The sequence below is a fragment of the Zonotrichia albicollis genome, unplaced genomic scaffold, assembly GCF_047830755.1.
Source record: "Zonotrichia albicollis isolate bZonAlb1 unplaced genomic scaffold, bZonAlb1.hap1 Scaffold_150, whole genome shotgun sequence".
NCBI classification, from domain to species: Eukaryota; Metazoa; Chordata; class Aves; order Passeriformes; family Passerellidae; genus Zonotrichia; species Zonotrichia albicollis.
In genome coordinates this window covers 2,605-21,138 of record NW_027428364.1, presented here as the reverse complement: position 1 = coordinate 21,138, position 18,534 = coordinate 2,605, and the positions used below count along the sequence as shown (strand labels likewise).

General features: G+C 41.5%; 1 protein-coding gene across 2 annotated transcripts in view; it reads right to left on the bottom strand.

The window, feature by feature from the left end:
* The window catches only part of LOC102064703 (MOB kinase activator 3B), an 87,593-nt gene extending 70,122 nt beyond the window's left edge, over nucleotides 1–17,471 (bottom strand). Inside the window, exons 1-2 of one of the 2 annotated variants that reach the window (XM_074533915.1) lie at nucleotides 17,219–17,471; nucleotides 5,095–5,209 (exon numbers count right to left, since the gene is read on the bottom strand). The gene's annotated coding sequence lies outside the window, so the exon portion shown is untranslated. Of the gene's footprint in view, nucleotides 1–5,094; nucleotides 5,210–16,812; nucleotides 17,174–17,218 lie in introns of those variants that run through there. The other variant, XM_074533916.1, reaches the window with a different exon arrangement.
* Nucleotides 17,472–18,534: the final 1,063 nt, after the last annotated feature.

Below are 18,534 nucleotides of genomic sequence, written 5' to 3'. Positions count from 1 at the left end.
TCAAAATAATGGGTGCCAATGACCAGTTAGTAATGTCACAGAATTAAAAGACTCATGCCAATTCACCAATTCCACAAGTGATATACTCCCATACAGTCCAACTGCTTACTCAGCAAAGACTGAGACAGGGCTTAGGAACCCACCTAAGTTTTAGGCTCTGTGCAAGTTCTTCCACAGACAGACTTCTGCAAAATTCTAAGTAGCAAACAAAAGAGAACCAGCAGTTTTCACTCTAGTTTTTAGAGTCACAATCTACACAGCAAATCAACTGAATATCACTGGATTCACTGAGGGTCTTCAAGCAGGAAATGTGAACTGTTTCTGATATAGTGTGAAGGGGAAGTTGGACCATTTGTGGGACCCACTATGGCCCCTTTCAGTCTTACCTACTTGGTGATTCTGTGAGAATGGACGGTACTGTAGGCACTTCTCTGAACACAGAACCGATGCAGTCATATTTTCATGGGGCTACATGAGCTATTCCTAACACAGAATCCATCCTGTTACAGGAACCTCTCTGGTCACGCATTCCTGGCAAGGTTTATGAGAGCCTTCAGAACAACTTTGTTACTTAGTAATATATCAACCACAGAAGGAAGTGTTCCTGCAACCATTTAGCATCCTTTAGCCAAGATCATTAGCAAGGCAGGCTTTTAGACTTGCTGGTAATATCCATTCTCATATGTGACCAGGTCCCGAGGGGAAACAAAGCTTATCTGCAACAGTAACATTTGAGGGAGGGGCAGGACAAAGATGCAAATGACCCAATGGGATGGGTACACAAGAAAGGAAAAATAACCAAACACAAAAGCCCCAAACAAATGAAACAACAACTAAAAAACCAATAAATAAGCTGAATTTGGCATGGTTATTATGCCTGTTGTCAAACCAAGCGATGTAAACATTCTTGGTTCCCACCTTATTTTGCAGTTTTTCACAAAAAGGCCACAGCCATGACACTTAGCAATAATTGCTTAGACTTTCTTAGTTCTCTATGAAAGTTATTAACTTTTACGAACTTTTTAGGGGAAAATATTTAATTATATCTCTATTACATTTTTTAACTGATTTCATGGAAACAAAACTTTCCAAGAACAAGGAAGTCCAAAGTGTCTGTCTTGCTTAACAATAACCTTACAAACCACCATCCTCCTTCAATGATGTTAGAAAGAGCCATTCAAACCTCAAAAAACCCCTCAAAATAAACTCAGTCCTCCAGAGCACACAAAATTAACTGCTGAATGAGGAAGAAAACAAGCTACTGACCAACACAGGAAAAATCTCATCACTAAGCACATAGAATCATAGAATAGCTTGGATTGGAAGGAACCTTACAGACCATTCCAATCCTCCTGCTGTGGACAGGAAACTTTCCACTAGATCATCAGAGCCCCATACAACCTGGTCTTGAACACCTCTAACAATGGGATTAGTTAGAGGTGTTCAAGACCATAAACTCACATTAGTTAGTTTCATAAACTAATACAACCCCTCTGGGCAACCTGTGCTACTTTCACAGTAAAGAGTTTTTTCCTAATATCTAGCCCAAACCAGCCATCGTTTAACTTAAGGCCATTCCCCCTTTTCCTATCACCACATGTTTTTGTGCAAAGCACCTCTCGAGCCTTCTTATAAGGTCCCTCTAGGTACTGGAAGGTGTTACAAGGTTTCCCCGGAGCCTTCTCCACTCTAGACTGAACAGCCCCAACTTTCTCTGCATAAGAGAGGTGCTCCAGCCCTCTGATCAACTCAGCGACTCTTCTCCTGACTTGCTCCAACAGGTCCACATCTTTCTTGTGCTGAGGCCCCCAGAGCTGGATGCAGTGCTCCAGGTGGGGTCTCACCAAGGTAGAACAGAGCAGAGGGACAGAATCCACTCCACCCTACTGGCTGTGCTCCTCTGGATTGTTCTCATCACTATCATTCCTGCCCAGAGAAAGGAAAGGTGATTAGCTTTCCAGTCACACTATTTTTCCAAGCTGAAACAGTATTGAGGCCAAACAGGAGAGAAAAAGGACCAGCTCTTTGAGTGAAAGTTAACCATCACATCAATTTGGCTGTGTGCAGTAAACTTCACCTTAAGCTTGGAATCATTCATGTCCTGTTAGAGGCTTGCTCCCAGGAGTAATTTGGCTGATGGTGATCTCTTAAAATACATTCAGTGTGAAATATTTCCTCTGCAGTTGTAGGTAAACAAGTCAGTGGAGTTTTTCCTATTATGTTTATTGGATTCTGTGATTCAGGCCTAAGGGTTTTCCAGGGGAAAAATGAGGTGATGCACGCTTCCCAGAAACAAAAACACTGTTCAGCAGGAATACCAAGCAAATCTAATCTGGCATTTTGATTTCTTCTTTTATCACACAACACCTCAACTTAAACTAGACTAGCACTAACTCATACAGGTGAAAAAGCATTAGGAACCTTGTATCTCCTATTTCTCGGGTAGTGTTTTCATAACCACTCTTTCACTAGCTGCCAAGATGACCTTCTTACAGACAGATGAACAATAACAGTTAGTCTAACTGTTTATTACAATTGATTGCAAGCAGATGAGAACATTAGTCATGAAGATCTAACCCAAAGAGTCAGACAATGCAGCCAGATGGAAATTCCTTTGAAAAGTCAAACAGTCCCTCGCCCAGGAAAATATTTAGAAATGGAGTTTGCTGGGAGGGCATAATGGTGTTCAGGTCATAACAGAGAAGAGTTTTGACCAGCTGCTGTTTAAACATGACCAGTCATTTTTCTCCCTCTATTTTCACATGCTTTTTCCTTCCCAAACAACCTAGTTCCATTCCCTTTCCTGCTTTTAATTTCTCCCCTAAGCATCCCATAAGTCCTGTCTTCCTGTGTATGCTGCAATGTGTCCTCTACCTCCAGGCAGCAAAACGAGGAAGTCTGTGAGGTGCTCCAGGATGGGCCCATATTGATGCATTTCTCTCTCATGCCACGGGGATGAGGCTGCCCCAGCACAATGCTGGAAGGGGCCTTTCCTCAGCATCCTTACATTGGGTCTTTGCCTGCCACTGTCCCTTGTGCTCCTCTGGGTTTGAGGAGATAGGATCCAGTGATCCAGGGGCTGGGAGCAGCTGCGGAAAGGGTTACTAAGGCTCCTCCCCACCTGCCAATGTTTCTTTGCACTACCTTGTGGAGCACAGGCAAGTTTTTATCACATAAACTAACAGTTTATCATTACTACTTCTTAAGGAAGAAAAGAGGGCAATGCTGAGGGAAGCAAAGACAATATGGAAGCTAAAGTAGCTAAAGTAGCATCTCTCTGAGAATTTCGGGTTGCCCAAAGTCAAAACTGATTTTCAGGTCTCCACCCTTTATTTTTCTTCTTTTTTCTGCATTATTCATAATTCTTCCATCAGACAATCTTGACAAATAGCCTGGGTAAAACTGTATAATGGTCCCAAGACATGTACTAACTAGATATATCTACTTTGTAAAGAAAGACGTAGTTAAAATACAGGAAAACTAAGAAACTTTGAACCTAGACAAATTCATTTAGGTGAATTCAGATATGGGATCTCAGTTCCATTCAGCTGACACCTAGTCCTTTGTACCAGACCTTCACCTTTATCCTCTGGATTTTGTTTTCACCTCCCATATGAGCCATGAAATGTTCATATTGTCATCTGCTTTCGTGCAAAATGGGATCCTCAGTCCAAAAGTTCTTTAGCCTTCACTGAAACATAACAGGCTATGTAAGCACAACTACAAGACATTTTGATGCTCACATTTGTTACAGACATCTGTGACAGACAGATTTTTAAAATTATTATTGTTGTTGTTGTTGTTGAGAAAAACAAACCACAAAAAGAAGCAACCAAAAAAATCCAAACCAAACAACCATATTCTATCTCACAAGACCAAAAAAATGTTTTTTTCAGCAAATCTTGGTTCATCCACCAGACTTCAGAGAAGTTTTTAGGAGGCAAGAACACAATGAAATGCAAAATCCTGAAGCACTAAAACTAAAGCATATGTATAGCTTCTGACGCAGTCATTCAAGGCCACTTTTCTCATTCCCACAGGAAAAGTATTTTCTTATTTACAGGAAGAGATAAGGAAAGAGACAGTGTGAGGTGCTTGGTCACAGGATGGCTGGTTTGCACTACAAGAAAGAATGTGTTTATCTCCCTCCTCTGTTTTCAGGAAAGAAGAGTTCTGATTTAGAAGATGGTAATCTCCATGTGGATCCTCAGATATCCCCAAATTAGGGAGGTTATGCATAATATTAGGCAGACACATAATATTAGGTAGACACATAGGATTTGCAACAGTTTGATTAGAGACTCCATCAAATCCTCTCCATCTTCTCTGAGAAGCAATTGTCCTGACCTGTCCTTAGACAAGCTGCACAAAGCAAACAGGTCACTGATCCTTAACCCTGACCTGAAGGTTCTTACACAGGATATTCTCTTCTTCATCACTTACAATCAATCCATACTGCTTAATCTCCACTTGGAATTTTTATTTTTTTTCCCACAACAATCAAATATTTCATGGGTTTACTAGGAAATGACAATGGAAGGAAAAGAGGTATGAGAGTGTATAAACAGAATAGAACCACTGAACAGTGAATCAGATCCACTTTGTTACGCAGCACTAAGCTGCTTCTCATGTTACTTTAGTAGATGAAAGGACTGGTCCTTATTTGATTTAAATCACTGCTCCATTTAATGCAATAGATCCATACACATGTATGCGAAATTAAAATTAAAAACACATCTGTGGCAAATCAATGTGCCAAATCTACCATAGTCCTTCTGATTCTCTTTTCAGTCTTTCAAACACAAAGACATCCCTACCACATATTTCATTCATAAACTAACTTCTCTGAAGACCTCTGTGTGTAGATAATTTGTGACAATAGCACAACATAACTACAGCCTTAGCATCAGCAGAAGCAAAACAAGAATAATTGTGGGAGAGTTCTTATATAACTAGGATACTACTGTGTAACTACTGAAGTCATTCACTGGTTTGCTAAAAGAAACTGCTTATCCATAGCAATTTTTCACTCGGTCATACTATAATAGATGCTTCCAAGCATCAACAGGATTTATTTTTCCTTTAAAAAAATACCTTCTTTCATTGTGGAATTCCTTCACTGCTTGCATCTGTCATGGTTTAACCCCAGCTGGTGACCAAGAACCACACAGTCACTCACTCCTCCCCCTTCCCCAGTGGGAAGGGAAATCTGAAAGAAAAGTAAAACACACTGGTTTAAGTAAGAACAGTTTAAGAAATGACACATAATGTAATAGCATCATCATCATCACAATGATAAACAACAACAACCACAAAAATAGTGATAAAGAGGAATAAAACCCAAAAAAGATAAGAGATACACAATACAATTGCTCATCACCTACTGGCCAGTGAAAGAGCCGCAGCTCCTGTACAACTCCCCCCAGTTAATACACTGGGCATGATGTTCTCTGGTGTGGAATATCCCTTTGATCAGTTCAGGTCAGCTGTCTTCGCTGGGCTCCCTTCCAACTTCTTCTGCACTTGTTCATTGGCAGAACACAGGAAACATCAGTTCTAATGGCAACAGCCAAATCACTAATGTTTCATCTACACTATCCTCCTGCTGAATCTAAAACACATTGTGCAATTAGGAAAAAAGCAAATCCTATTACAGATGAAATCAGGACAACATCAAATATTTCTGAACTTATACATTTCCCATATTCTTTTTCAAATATTTCTGTAATTATGCAGACTGAATAACATAAAGGTAAATCACTTTTGTTCATTATTAGAATTAGCAATCCATAAAGATTCCCACAAGAAGAAAAGCAAATCTGCCTGCTGAATACTTCGTAATTTTTGCTTACCTTAATGGTTAATTCAGTCTTTGTTTTCAACCACCAGTGACCTCCTATATTGTGATTATAGGAATGAGTTCTAAAGGTGGTACTGCGCTAGAGGAAGTCAGCGATACATAGAAACATGGCTCTTTGCTAATGCATATTCAGGAACCAACCAAGCACTTCAATTTCAAGACACAGGGCTTAGTGGCACTTTCTTAAAAGTGTCATTATCAAAGGCTCAGATTGATTCAGACACTTAGAATTCATCCAGTGGTGCCTACCTGCAATCCTACTACAGCCTGGACCAAAGACCTGATAGTCAGAGAAGTACATCAGCCAGACCCTGAAAGAAAAATTTCTGCCTTACACCAGCTGGAGTAGTCCTGAAGATGGGACATTTTCCTACCAACACAAGTGAATTTAATCTTCTTGAGAGCTTGTTTTCACAAGAGTGATATCCAGGTATTAGAAAGATTATTTACTTGCTCACAGAATAGTCTTGTTAAGGTTTAGGGCTTGTCATGCTTCAATGATCACAGACCTAGCAGGAGGTTAGCAGAGCTGGGGGAGAATGATGTGCCACTGAGAGTAGACACAAAGAATGCAGAATTTATAGGAGACAAGGTCATCTGGCAGAACTCCCAAGATAAGGAAGTAAAAAAGCCAACACTTCAACGGGGTAAAAGGTAATTCTGGCAAGGGAAAATAACAACCACGGACTCAAGAAACACACTAACTCAAGGAAGAGAAAGACGGAGCGAGCAGACTAATTAGCAAAAGAAGCAAGGGAATAATTAAACCAAGAGAAGACAGAACACCAATTAATAGCAGAATTATGTAACTTGTAACAAATGAACATTAATGTCTTTGTTTGCTAAAATGTAGAAACAGTAAAAAGCTTTGATAGTCTGTGTGCTGGGTTTGCGGGTTTGTCACCCAGCACCCCTTTCTAGCAGAACTCTAAATAAATCAAGTACCTCAGCTTTGTGTGTGGATCAGCCTCTTGCATTAACAGGTGAAAGAACCCATTTTGGGACAACAATCTAGGTGATCCAAATGGGAACTATAAAGCCTTCCCTTGCCTGGATCACCTTGCTGCTACCAGCAAAGGAGAATCAGATCAAATAGAATTTGCACCAGTTTGGTTGGAGACTCCGTCAAATCCTCTACCAGCATCGAGGTGGTGAGCAACTCAAAGGTAAAACACTCCAGAGATATTTGAACAAGGGCAAAAGTCATGTGAATTTCTAGACTGGTGAGTATCAAATTTCATTTTGTTGTAATTGATCAGTGCGAGCAGTCCTGGGCTGACCAGCGGGATTGGTAGTTGAAAACTTCAAGCTCTGTGTAAATTGGATAAGGAAGATTTGGAACAGTGACTATCACTGTACACAACATAAATAGTGTGTGAAAGAGAGGAGGTGTCCTCCTATCTTTGCTGACACAAGGTCAGGGCACTGTGTAAATATCAACAGGGCATCAGAACTGGGAAATAAATAAATAAATGCCTAGGCATTAAAATTGTTACAGACAAAACTGTGTGATGGAAGAGAGGGCTTTTCCTTCCTCTGACAACAAGGAGTTGGACCAGAGAGTAAAAAATTATTTGTATTAGAAGTCTGGAACCTAAGGATAATGGAATTGGGCAATGGAGTACTGGCAAACTAGTCCAACAATTCTACCCTGTAGCTCTTGGGGTTTTATTTTGAAAACCTGGGGGAAATCCAATGACTAAAGACAAAATGCATACATACTGTAAGCAGTAGTGGACACCTTATAAATTGGTGAATGGGGAAAATGGATTTTTGTAGTTTTATTTTAGAATTGGTGTTTTGTTGCTGACTTGGTAAATGGGTTTATGCTGATGCTTTTATGACACTGTATAGAGACCCAGGTATTCAGAAAAAGTATATGCTGGGAGGAGATATGCTGATGTCATGTACTAAGGCAAAGGTCATGTGTTGCAGGGGGGATGAGCCAGAAGATGCATGAGTGTTAGTTCCCTCCTTTTCCCACCATATAACATAGGAGTGGGGATGGATGAAGAGAATATGGATCAATATAAAGAACATATAAGAAGTATGGATTTTAGTCCTTTTGCTGGCCAGACTCAGGGAAATAAGCAAGCAGGGATACAACAACTTTAAAAAAAGCGGCAGGGGTCTGCCAGGTTTTATACATGTCCTTTCTTATATTTCATAATTGTCAAATTGGAAGTGATCTGTTGGTTTCAGCTTTTGAAAACTGTTAACCTAACAGTTAGGTTACCCTAGCTGGGGTCATACTTAGGCTAGACTGATTACCATGTTACTGTGGAAGGAAAAGAGACTGGCATTACAAAGGTGAAAGAAACATGATAGCCCCAAGCAAGGGGCTTGGGGCCTGAAAGGCCCCACTTCCCCTGCACTAATACACACACACACTCTTCTGGCCTAAATCAATGTGATATTTGTAGGCAGTAAGGGTCACTGAAAACATGGAAACATTATGATGCTGGAGAAATTTTTTACAATGAATGAGGGGACCGGGGAACATATCAAGGAACCTCCAGGAGACCCTGTAGTTTCAGGAAGACCAGAGAAAAAAAAAAAGAAATTTTTATAAATAGCAGAGACACATATTGAGTAAAAACTATCTGTAAGGGTGAAGGGAAGCTACAGCTTCTGATTTTTGGGGCAGCTTTATGGCCATTCCTGCAACTCACAGAGTAGCCAATTGGAGACATTAAACTCACTCATGAGTTTCTATATGCCAGAATGTTGCTGTCTTTTCTAGGATGAGATTTATTATGCAAGTTAAATGCTTGAGTCAGAAGGCCCTATACATCTCACAAGGTAAGGCACAGAAGGCTTAATAGTGACCCAGACCTCAGAGGAACAAGAGAGTCAGAAGGAACAGGATTTAAGAGCAATAAACCAAGTAACTGTGGACGATTACTGATGTGACTGGTTTGGATTTAAAAGACGCTTTCTTCTGCATTTCAGTGGATGAGCAGAGCCAGATTCTCTCACAAACCAGGTGAAAGAACCCACTTTGAGACAATGGGAGGAGGCTTCAGAACAAGAATAATCCTACTCTGAAATGTAAGGCATTCCCCTTCTTTAGGTAAAAGCATGCTTTCCTTAATGGATTTAAAAATTGAGGCTGATTCATCAAGTGATGGAGTAGAACAAAGCTTCTCTGAACAGTGAACTATCAGAGATTTTGGAGAAAACGGCATCTATCTCAAGAGTTTTATATACTTCTTTTTTTTGCCAACATAGTCATAGCAACATGTGCCCCTAGTGATTCAATGATTGTGTCAACAAAAAGGTTATTTTGCTAATAAAATTTAAGCCATTGCCCAAACAAAACAATTTATCCTACTAAAAAGATATTTGTTCTTAAATCAATAAAATTACATCTTGCTTTGGTTGCATATCTGTTAGCCAGGGATGTGATTATCTTTTACTGTCTTTGCCAACTTAAGCATAAAAGTAAAATTTTTCAAGCAGGATCACCAATTCTAGTAAGAATATAAGAAGATGAAATGTTCTTACCACATTCTAACCTGCTAATCTGCCAATATCCTGTGAATCACTGGATTGACTGATTTACTCATTTTTCAATTAAATACAGCAGAAATGAGCAAAACCTTTGCAACCGTGTGAAACTGAAATAAACAGTAAACCTTGGCAGGACCATAGTTGTTAGAAAGAGCAACTCCCACACAGTGAGTAATACCCAGCGTGTTGTACAGATGAAATAAATTGAGAGATGTGAAAGAGAAGCATAAAAGCAAGACAAGACAACCAAGAAACTGCAAGCTTACAGATCTGCAAAAAGGAAAGGAAAATAGTGCTGACTGCTTCATCAGCATGACCATTATGGTTCAGAGAAGTTTACTGCAAATTTGCATGATAATGGCACTGTACATCAAAATCTCACGTTCAGTTTGTCTTTTCCAAGGACACAAAGTGAACTACCATATCATGAGCTTTCTGTGGAAAATGGGTGGTTATTTTCCCCAGCAATGTCTCAGCGACACAAATGATTTCAGATTCCCTGTAGAGATTACCAAGGTCACAGAGAAGAACATCACAAGGATCATCTATGAATTTCTTCAACACATCTTCCAACTATTTAGCAAAAATCTTCCTGTTGATGTTTGGAATACAAGCAAGATTGAGAGCTTCCAAAATGGAATTCATCATCAAATTGAAGAACTGGAGACATGTTTGTCAGAAGAACAATCAAAAGCAAGAAACAGTTTTCAAACATGGATCCTAAAAAGCTCGACATATAGCATAAAAAAGTACTTTCAAAGAATCACCAATTTCTTAAAAGATAAGCAATACAGCCATTGTTCCTGGGAAGCAGTTCAAATGGAACTGAGAACATGTCACAGAATTTTTGACAGTCTTTTGAAAAAAAAAACTACATAAAGAGGTAAAATCTTCTATGTTTTGTTTCTTTTTAATAATATAATAATTTCCCTCATCTTGATATGTTTTTCATATCCACATTTTAATAATTTTCAAATTGACAGTTGGGACATGGTTTCAAAAAACATTCAGTGCTCTAAGTTAAACATGTAGAGTACTCAAATGAAAGGGCATTTGATATCATTGCTTCTGTAGGTCTTTAAAAAGACAAGTGGATATTGCTCCTGTATTGTTTCTTTGCACTATTTTAAAAAGGTTTTGTAGTCCTTCCACATAAAATAACAGTTGATTTACAACCTGAAAAATTTACATACATTACTGCATAGGTTTTTTATTTGCAGTACTTTCACTCAGGAAAAAAGTACAAGATGCAGACATGCATAAGGAAGATGGACCTTCCTGTAGTCTTATCCATTATGAAGATCTTATTTTACAAAAGAAATGAGAATTTAAGATGACCAAGACATCTTTAAACTCAAAAAATAATGACAGGTCCTCCCAAACAAGAAAAGTCAAGTACCAGCTTTGATCTTTATTTTTCAAATATAATTGTCTCCATAGCCTATGGAGATATATTTATATATATGAAATATACATATATGAAATAAATACACATGTACTATATATTTATATTTTTATATATATAGACAGATTTATATATATAGCTTTCTATATATATATACAGCTATATATATATATGCTATAGTTATTCAATATAGTTATATTGAATAACTATAGCATAGAATTTCAGGACATGTTGATTCACAACACTATGTAAAATATGTATGCATTCAATGTGCTTCAAGTTCATAAGCAGAAAAAATTAATCTGAAAAGAATTACTGTATGAACATATTCTAACAAATTTCTTCCATCCCTCTTCCATCTTTCTTTCCTTCATTCAGGCAGAATCATGCAGTACTTCAAATTATCATCTTCATCAGTTTAACCTCTACTTAAGACACCTTGAATACACTATGGTCTCTATATCACTCCCTACTCATTTGAAAACTGAACGACCTCTAGCATGGATTTTTTCCACCTCAGATTTCATATAACTTCAAGTATATCTCATTTCTCATGTATTTTCATCATAAATTGAATATGTCAAACTTGAATGTAAGAAGGAGTTAAAATATGTCCATGACTTCTAGAACTGGGGAAGAAAAAGGGATTATTTTCACAAAAAAATGCATGTACTGTTACCATTACCTGCAGAATATCGAGATTTTGCTAAGAAGTTTAATGGCTGGATTGTAACTTGGGTTGCCTTCCTTTTTCTTAATTCAAATGAAGCAGATATTTAAAAATCCCTTCTCACTTGGGGGGGGAGGAGGAAAACTGATTCTGCATGCCGCTATTGCAATGAATTGGTATAATTCCTTATTCCAGGAATGCAACAACAGTGTATTTACAACTGCCTAATTTCAGGCATCCAAATTAGACACTGGGCTAGGGAAATCAGGCCCACTCACTCCCCTCTCATATGCTCCTTCTTTACAGAGACAGGGAGGAAAGAATGGGCTTCAGACTCCTGAATACAATTCTGCTTTCAATCACCAACAGGAGAGCTCAGTTCTTAACTGGTTGTATGGGGAACATAAGACAAGTTTGGTACATAGATAATGTAACATTCCCAACTTTATTAATCAGTCTCTGTTTTATTAATTTAAACACTTTGCAACTATGTTGACACTGAAGTGATATTTGATGTCTGCAAAATATGTTCAAGTACACTTAACTCTGATTTTTTTTTTCCTTCATTTGCTGCTTTTAATGTGTGATTACTGTGGGGAATTAATGTAAACCAATTTTGGATACCAAACTCAAGCAAGTTGACAAACTGAAGGCTGTGACCTTGAGGTTTCCCTATGCATAATGTATCAGGCAAGATGACATAAGGTTGTATGAATGTACCTATGTTTATATTTTACTTTCTTTGCTCTGCTCTACACTTAGATTCCAGCCTCTAAAAAGCCAAGAGTCAGCACAGACTTCAGCAGCTATGACTGTAACAACCTTGCACAGCCTAGTGGATTCCAACTGGATTCTATCAGTTCTCCATGGAATCACAGCATGTTTTGGTTAGGTAATGACAGCACCTTGACCTAAAAAGAGCTCATCCCTGGACAGCATGGAAACATTCCCTTCCTCCATCTGCTCTTCTGGGGAGGAACTTCAATGAACAGAATAAAGATATGCCTATTAACTCATGCATTCCTCATTGTCAGTTGTGACTCACACTTCCAAAATGCAGGCTGCCTGGGCTTTTTTGAAAGAGGGGAAGAGAGACTCATCAGATCATAATTTGGGGTATCCAGGTAAGCTTACCTAACTGACATCAGCTAAGCTTTTATAGGGAACACAGCTATTTAAGAACTGCTCGTGCTAGCTCTCTGTAAAAAATCTGTACTTTCACAAGTTACAGTTAACTGTATCTTATAGAAGAAAAAAGAAGTAACTGTAATCAATACTATTTTCACATTTCTCACTGGAATTCAGTCTTAACCCTCCTTGAGGAAACAATATGCAACTTTCTACTCCTGCGAAAAGAACTGTATTTTCTGAAACTGAATATGGTCTTCTACTATTTAAAGTCAAATAGCTAAGTATTGCCTTTTTTTTCTTTAAATGAGTACTTAAAAATTAAGTACTGAACGTTCTCATGAAAAATTCTAGACTAATGCTGTTACACATAACTCTTACAATTAAACTTTTTGTAACTTTCTATCATTGCTGTAACTGGAGATCAAAAGAAACAAAATCATGTCTGTTTGTTCAGGTTTTTTTAGTGTATTGGCTTCAATATATCTGTGAATAGACACCACTTCAATGTCTATCTTCATCAAGCACTCTAATACCATGCCGGTGGGGGGAGGGAGGGAGACACTAAAATGGGAAAGTGAAAATAATTACTAATTATTAAAACTAGTAAAAATTTCAAAGCCACTTAAAATTTCTTTTAAGAAAAAAAAAAAAAAAAAAGAGACTAAATTTCAAGATCTTCTTTATTTTTTTCCCTGGTTAAAAGAACAAAAAGTTAAAGCTCCTAGCATTTGTACTGTATTATACTGATCAATGAAAGGTTGGATTACTTTGAAATACAGACAGTTGTGAGCTGGAACAGATAAACTGCAATCCTGCTGAGATGAAGAGCTGAAGTAAGGAATGAATAACCAAAGGGCAAGAAATCAGCATCCCTCACACCTTTCCAGTTTCAGGACACTGGAAGTGCCACCCAAGTCAATGCCTGGTATGAGGGCTCATGAGGCTGCTTTAAACACCTGCTCAGCACCCTCTCCAGAGGGTGCATTCTTCTATCTGCTAGAATTTGCTTTGAAACTTTAGAGTGGCATAATTTTTTTTCATTTTTTCTATACCCAAACAAAAATCCAAGATCCAAAACTAATGCTCGCTGCAGTGGAAAGAGAGTTGTTATTAAGACAGAAGTGGTCATCTATTATCAACCATCTGGATGTAGTGCATGCTATTATCCACAGAATTCACTATATTCTTTCTAGATTAAAAACCTATACCTTTTGTCAGCATAAGGGTATGTTGAATCTTCAAAATAAAAAAAAAAAACTTTTTATTTTTTATTTGATTATATTGGTGTGGTAAGCAAATGCCTTCAACAGCAGAAGCAGCAGATGTCTTAGATTAAAACTGATGACAGACTTCCTAGACCAAACAGTTCTTAGAAACTCTTGGCCAAAGAGCCCCCTGCTGTTAAAAAGTGTGGTCCCATTAAGCTACTTGATTAGGCTAAGTCCCCTGTTGTCCTTCCAGGGGAAATCAAACAACAGTGATGGTTCACAAGACCAGATGACCCAGTTTTACATTCTTTCTTCCTCCCTTTCCCTTTCCAATCTCACATCCTTGTCCTGCTTTATTAGTTGCTGAACCTTTTCTTGAGCCCATCAGACAAACAAAAATTATTCAAAATACCCAAACAAATAAAATCCATAGTTTTGTTCAAAGGTAAAGCTTTAAAATCAGAGAAGAAGACCCACTGCATATGAGAACTAGCACGAAAGAGAAAGGGGAGTGTTGCAGCAAGATTGAGTAGCAAAAACAGTGAGCAAAACCTCCTCTGCTTTTCTTGTCTGGTCCAAATGACTTTAAAAGAACCTCTCAGTTACACCACATATAATTGATCTTCAGCTGTATCTGCAGTTCCTCCGTAAGTATTTCTCCTTTAATATACTAATACGCTAATTACCCATCACCACAACCTTAGTGGCATAGCACAGTATAGTTTCTCTGGAAATAAATTTACTTCTGCAGTACTCAGCTTAAAATTCCAGTTCTAGCTGACTCATTTTAGGTTTCTCTCTCCATCTTATCTGGACAGTTCTTGCCCAAGTCACTGGCTCAGAAGAGGCTCACAAGACATTAATCTATCTGTCAAAGGCGCCAAAGCCTCTAATTCTGAGATAATACCCTAAAACAGAAGACTGAAAACAGCATTGTGTTTTGTCTAAAAAATTCCATCTGAAATCTCAGTTTACCTAACTAGTGACAAAGACTAAATATTAAACAAAGATGAGCACCATGTTTGTGCTATAAAATTTTTAAACAATTGCTATTCCAAATTACTCTGTGGTCCTTGTTCCCAGAGCACTACGACCTCTCTGTTTCTCTCAGTTTCTGTTCCAAAACACAAATACCTTCCCCAGGGGCCTAAGGATTCCAGGTACTTTGCTGGCAGTTAATAAAGAATATTTTTCAGGAAACACCAGCAAAGAAACTGAAGTGATCTGGTCCAGTCCCAAGTCTCACATCACTCGCTAATGCGTTCTAAGCAGCATCAGCTACTACACCAACACACCAGCAAACTGCATAAAATCATCACTGCAAGAGGCTTGATGCCAAGCAACATCCTGCCATTCTGCACCCACCTCCTTTTCTCTCAGCACTTTCTGGATTTCAGTATTGCTTGACTGTACTCTATCTTGCGCTCCTTTTCTTTCTACCCTACAGTCCACTTTCAGATGTGTGTATTGCCTGTTTAAAAAACATCAGTTTCCTCCTTCTGGTGTTTTTTGGGAGTTTTTTAAGATTTGTTTTGCTTTTTTTGTTGTTTTTTGTTTGTTTGTTTTTGTTGTTGTTGTTCTTTCATTTGGATTTTTTTGGGTTGTTTTTATGTTCCCATAATGCTCCTTTCTGTGTGCCATGGAGCAGGGAAGCACAACCTGTTCACAGGTCACAATTACTGGTTCACTCAGAGACTTGTGCAAATCTTTAACAACATGCTTTGCTGTGGAAAAGCAGGAAACAGGCTCTCCTCTACCTACTGCAGTGCAACCAGCACACAAATTGTCCAGTTAGGTATGTCCAGAACATTGTATCTCACAAGTGAGATATCTCACAAGTATCTCCTATTAAATACAATTTATATCTGTATGTAAAATACAACTAAAAATCTCGGAGAACAGAGGCAATCCTGATGCCTATATTAAAAGTTGCTGAAATTTAGGCAGGGCTGGGAAGAGTCCTCAAACACCTTTATCCTTCAGAACACCATACAGCGATTCAATCAGAATATTTTATTTATGAAAGCTGTATACACACAACCAATCCCAGAAGAAGCTGATTTGACCATCAAATGGGAGCAAGAAGGTTTCTACATCTTCAAATGCCGGCTGGCAGCAGTCTTGCCAGAAGACAGATGATCTGCAGGGTCAATCACCTTCAAGCAGGACTCTCCAGGAGCCTTTGCCTGGCCTTGCACTGCAGTTCTCTTTTAAGCCAACAGCGGGTACCTCTAGGGCGTGTGAGTCCTTGCACCGGCAATAAAGCATTTCTCTGTAACAAGCCCTGGGTCCGTCTCTGAGACAGCAGCTGTCAGACTGTCACACTGTGACTGCAAAGACTTGCAGGGATTTCAAATACTGTGTTCCACTAGGGAACAAATAGTTTAACACAAATCATTTTTCCTTGAGAAACCCTGCAAACCGAAAGCAAAATCCAGCACCCCGAGCCTGTGTCTTCACAACAGACCTGGCAGATCAGCTGCACGGCACGTTTCTTGAGACACTTACTTCGCACACAGCATTAAAGAACGGGCAGCAAAACTGCCCTTTTTAAGAGGCTGTGTCTCAGCATTTGCCACGGAAGACGACAAGCTCCTGGCTGAGACTCCCACCCCTCTGCTCAACACGGTTACAACAGGACCAGCACGCAGGGCTCCGGACCTCGCCTCCCTGCGCCAGAGCACGGTGCGGAGAGGCGGCGGGAGCTCTGCGCCCAACCCAGCCCAGCCCGGCCCGGCCCGGCCCCGCTCGTCCGCCCGCGCTCGGGCACCCGCCGAGGGCAGCAGGTCCAGAGAGCCCGCGGGTCCCGCGCAGCAGCGGGCCGGCTCCTGAAGCTCTGGAGGAAGGACACAGAGACCTACCTCTGAAAGACGGGATGGGGAAAAGGGAAACGAACAAATAAACAGATAACGCACACCCCCTCCCCTCCCAGGGAAAAAAAAAAAAAAAAAAGAAAAGGAAAAAAAAAAAAGAAAGAAAGAAAAAAGAAAAGTAAAAGGAAAGAGGAGCACTTGGGAAAGCGCACCTTCGCGCGGACTGCAGCCCAGCCGCTGCTGCTCGGAGCGGAGCGCGCTCACCAGCACCATCCCATCCTCCCAGGCAGCGCCCACCACCTGTCGTTCCGGCCGGCACCAGGGGCACGTTCCGCCCCCGCCCGCCCCCGCCTCAGGAGAAGGCCCGGGGGCGCCAGGGCAGCGCGGCCGCGGGGCACCAGGAGCACCACCCCGCGGGGCCTGCACCGGCCGAGCCCCAAAGCACGGCAGTCCCCGCGGGCTCGGAGGAGCTGAGCAAGGCTGTCACCTCCGCTTGGACCGAGCGCAGCAGGGAGCGGGCGAGCCGCTCCCGCACCACGAACGCGTTCCGCTCACGGCGGAAAGTTTGTGGGCGGCAGGACCGACCCTCCACCCTCTCGTGCGCCGGCCCAGCCTTACCTCCCACCCCTGTGGGCGCCGCCGCTCCTTCAGGTGCCTTCCTCGCCGGAGGGCCGGGAAAAGAACGCAACAGCCTGGTTTGGCTCCCCCGCGTATAGTCGAGTCGAGTTGGCTCGGATCGGCTCCGCTCGGATCGGCTCCGCTCGGATCGGCTCCGCTCGGATCGGCTCCGCTCGGATCGGCTCCGCTCGGATCGGCTCCGCTCGGATCGGCTCCGCTCGGATCGGCTCCCGTCCCGCCCCCCCGAGCGCCACCCTCGACGGCCCCGGGCCCCCGCGCAGCCCTACCGCGGCGGAGGGCGCCTCCTGGCGGGCATTGCGCCCCTGCCCGTGCGCGGCGTGACCCGGGCCCAGCGCGCCCCGCGGCTCTAGCACACAGTGCCCCTGCCCCAGCACACACGGCCCCAGCACACACTGCCCGGCCCCAGCACGCACTGCCCCTGCCCCAGCACACACTGCCCGGCCCCAGCATACACGGCCCTGCCCGAGGGTCAACCCGTGTCCCTCGGAATCACAGCCCATCCTGAGCTGGGAGGGACCCACCAGCATCATCAAATCCAGCTCCCAGCCCTGCACAGGATATCCCCAAGAGTCACAGCTGTACCTGAGAGCTTTGTCCAAATGCTTCTGTCAGGCTTGGTGCTGGGGACCCTGTTCCAGTACGCAACCACCCTGTGAGTAAAGAACCTTCTTCTGATAGCCAGCCTAAACCTTCCCTGACACAACTTCAGGCCATTCCCTTGTGTCCTGTCACTGGTCACCTGATTCATGGACTTTGTGAGTTTGTGACACTGGTCACAAATTCATATTCTGGAGAGAAGAGATCAGTGCCTGCCCCTCCTCTTCCCCTTACAAGGAAGTTGCAACTGCAATGAGGTCTCCCTTCAGTCTCCTCTAGGCTGAGCAGGCCAAGTGACCGCAGCTGTTCCTCATTTGGCTTCCCTTCAAGGCCCTTCACCATCTTTGTGATCCTCATTCACACCCTCTTTAATGGCCTTATACCTTCTGTTATGGCACCCAAAACTGCACACTGGTCTCCAGACGAGGCTGCCCAACTGCAGACGAGAGCAGGACAATTCTGGGAAGAGACCGCTTCTGGGAAGAGACCTAAAACCTAAATTAGATTTTAGGAGAAAACCTAACTTCAGTTTAGGCAACAAATATGAGACTCTGACCAACCACAGAACCTGTAGCAGTAGCAGTAAAAGCCTTGGTCCCATAGCCCTCTTTCACTGAGCTCCTTGCAGACACAGTGCTCTGAAGGAGTTTGCCTCCTTAACAGTATCCCAGCTGATGTGGTAGTCATCAGCATAGACA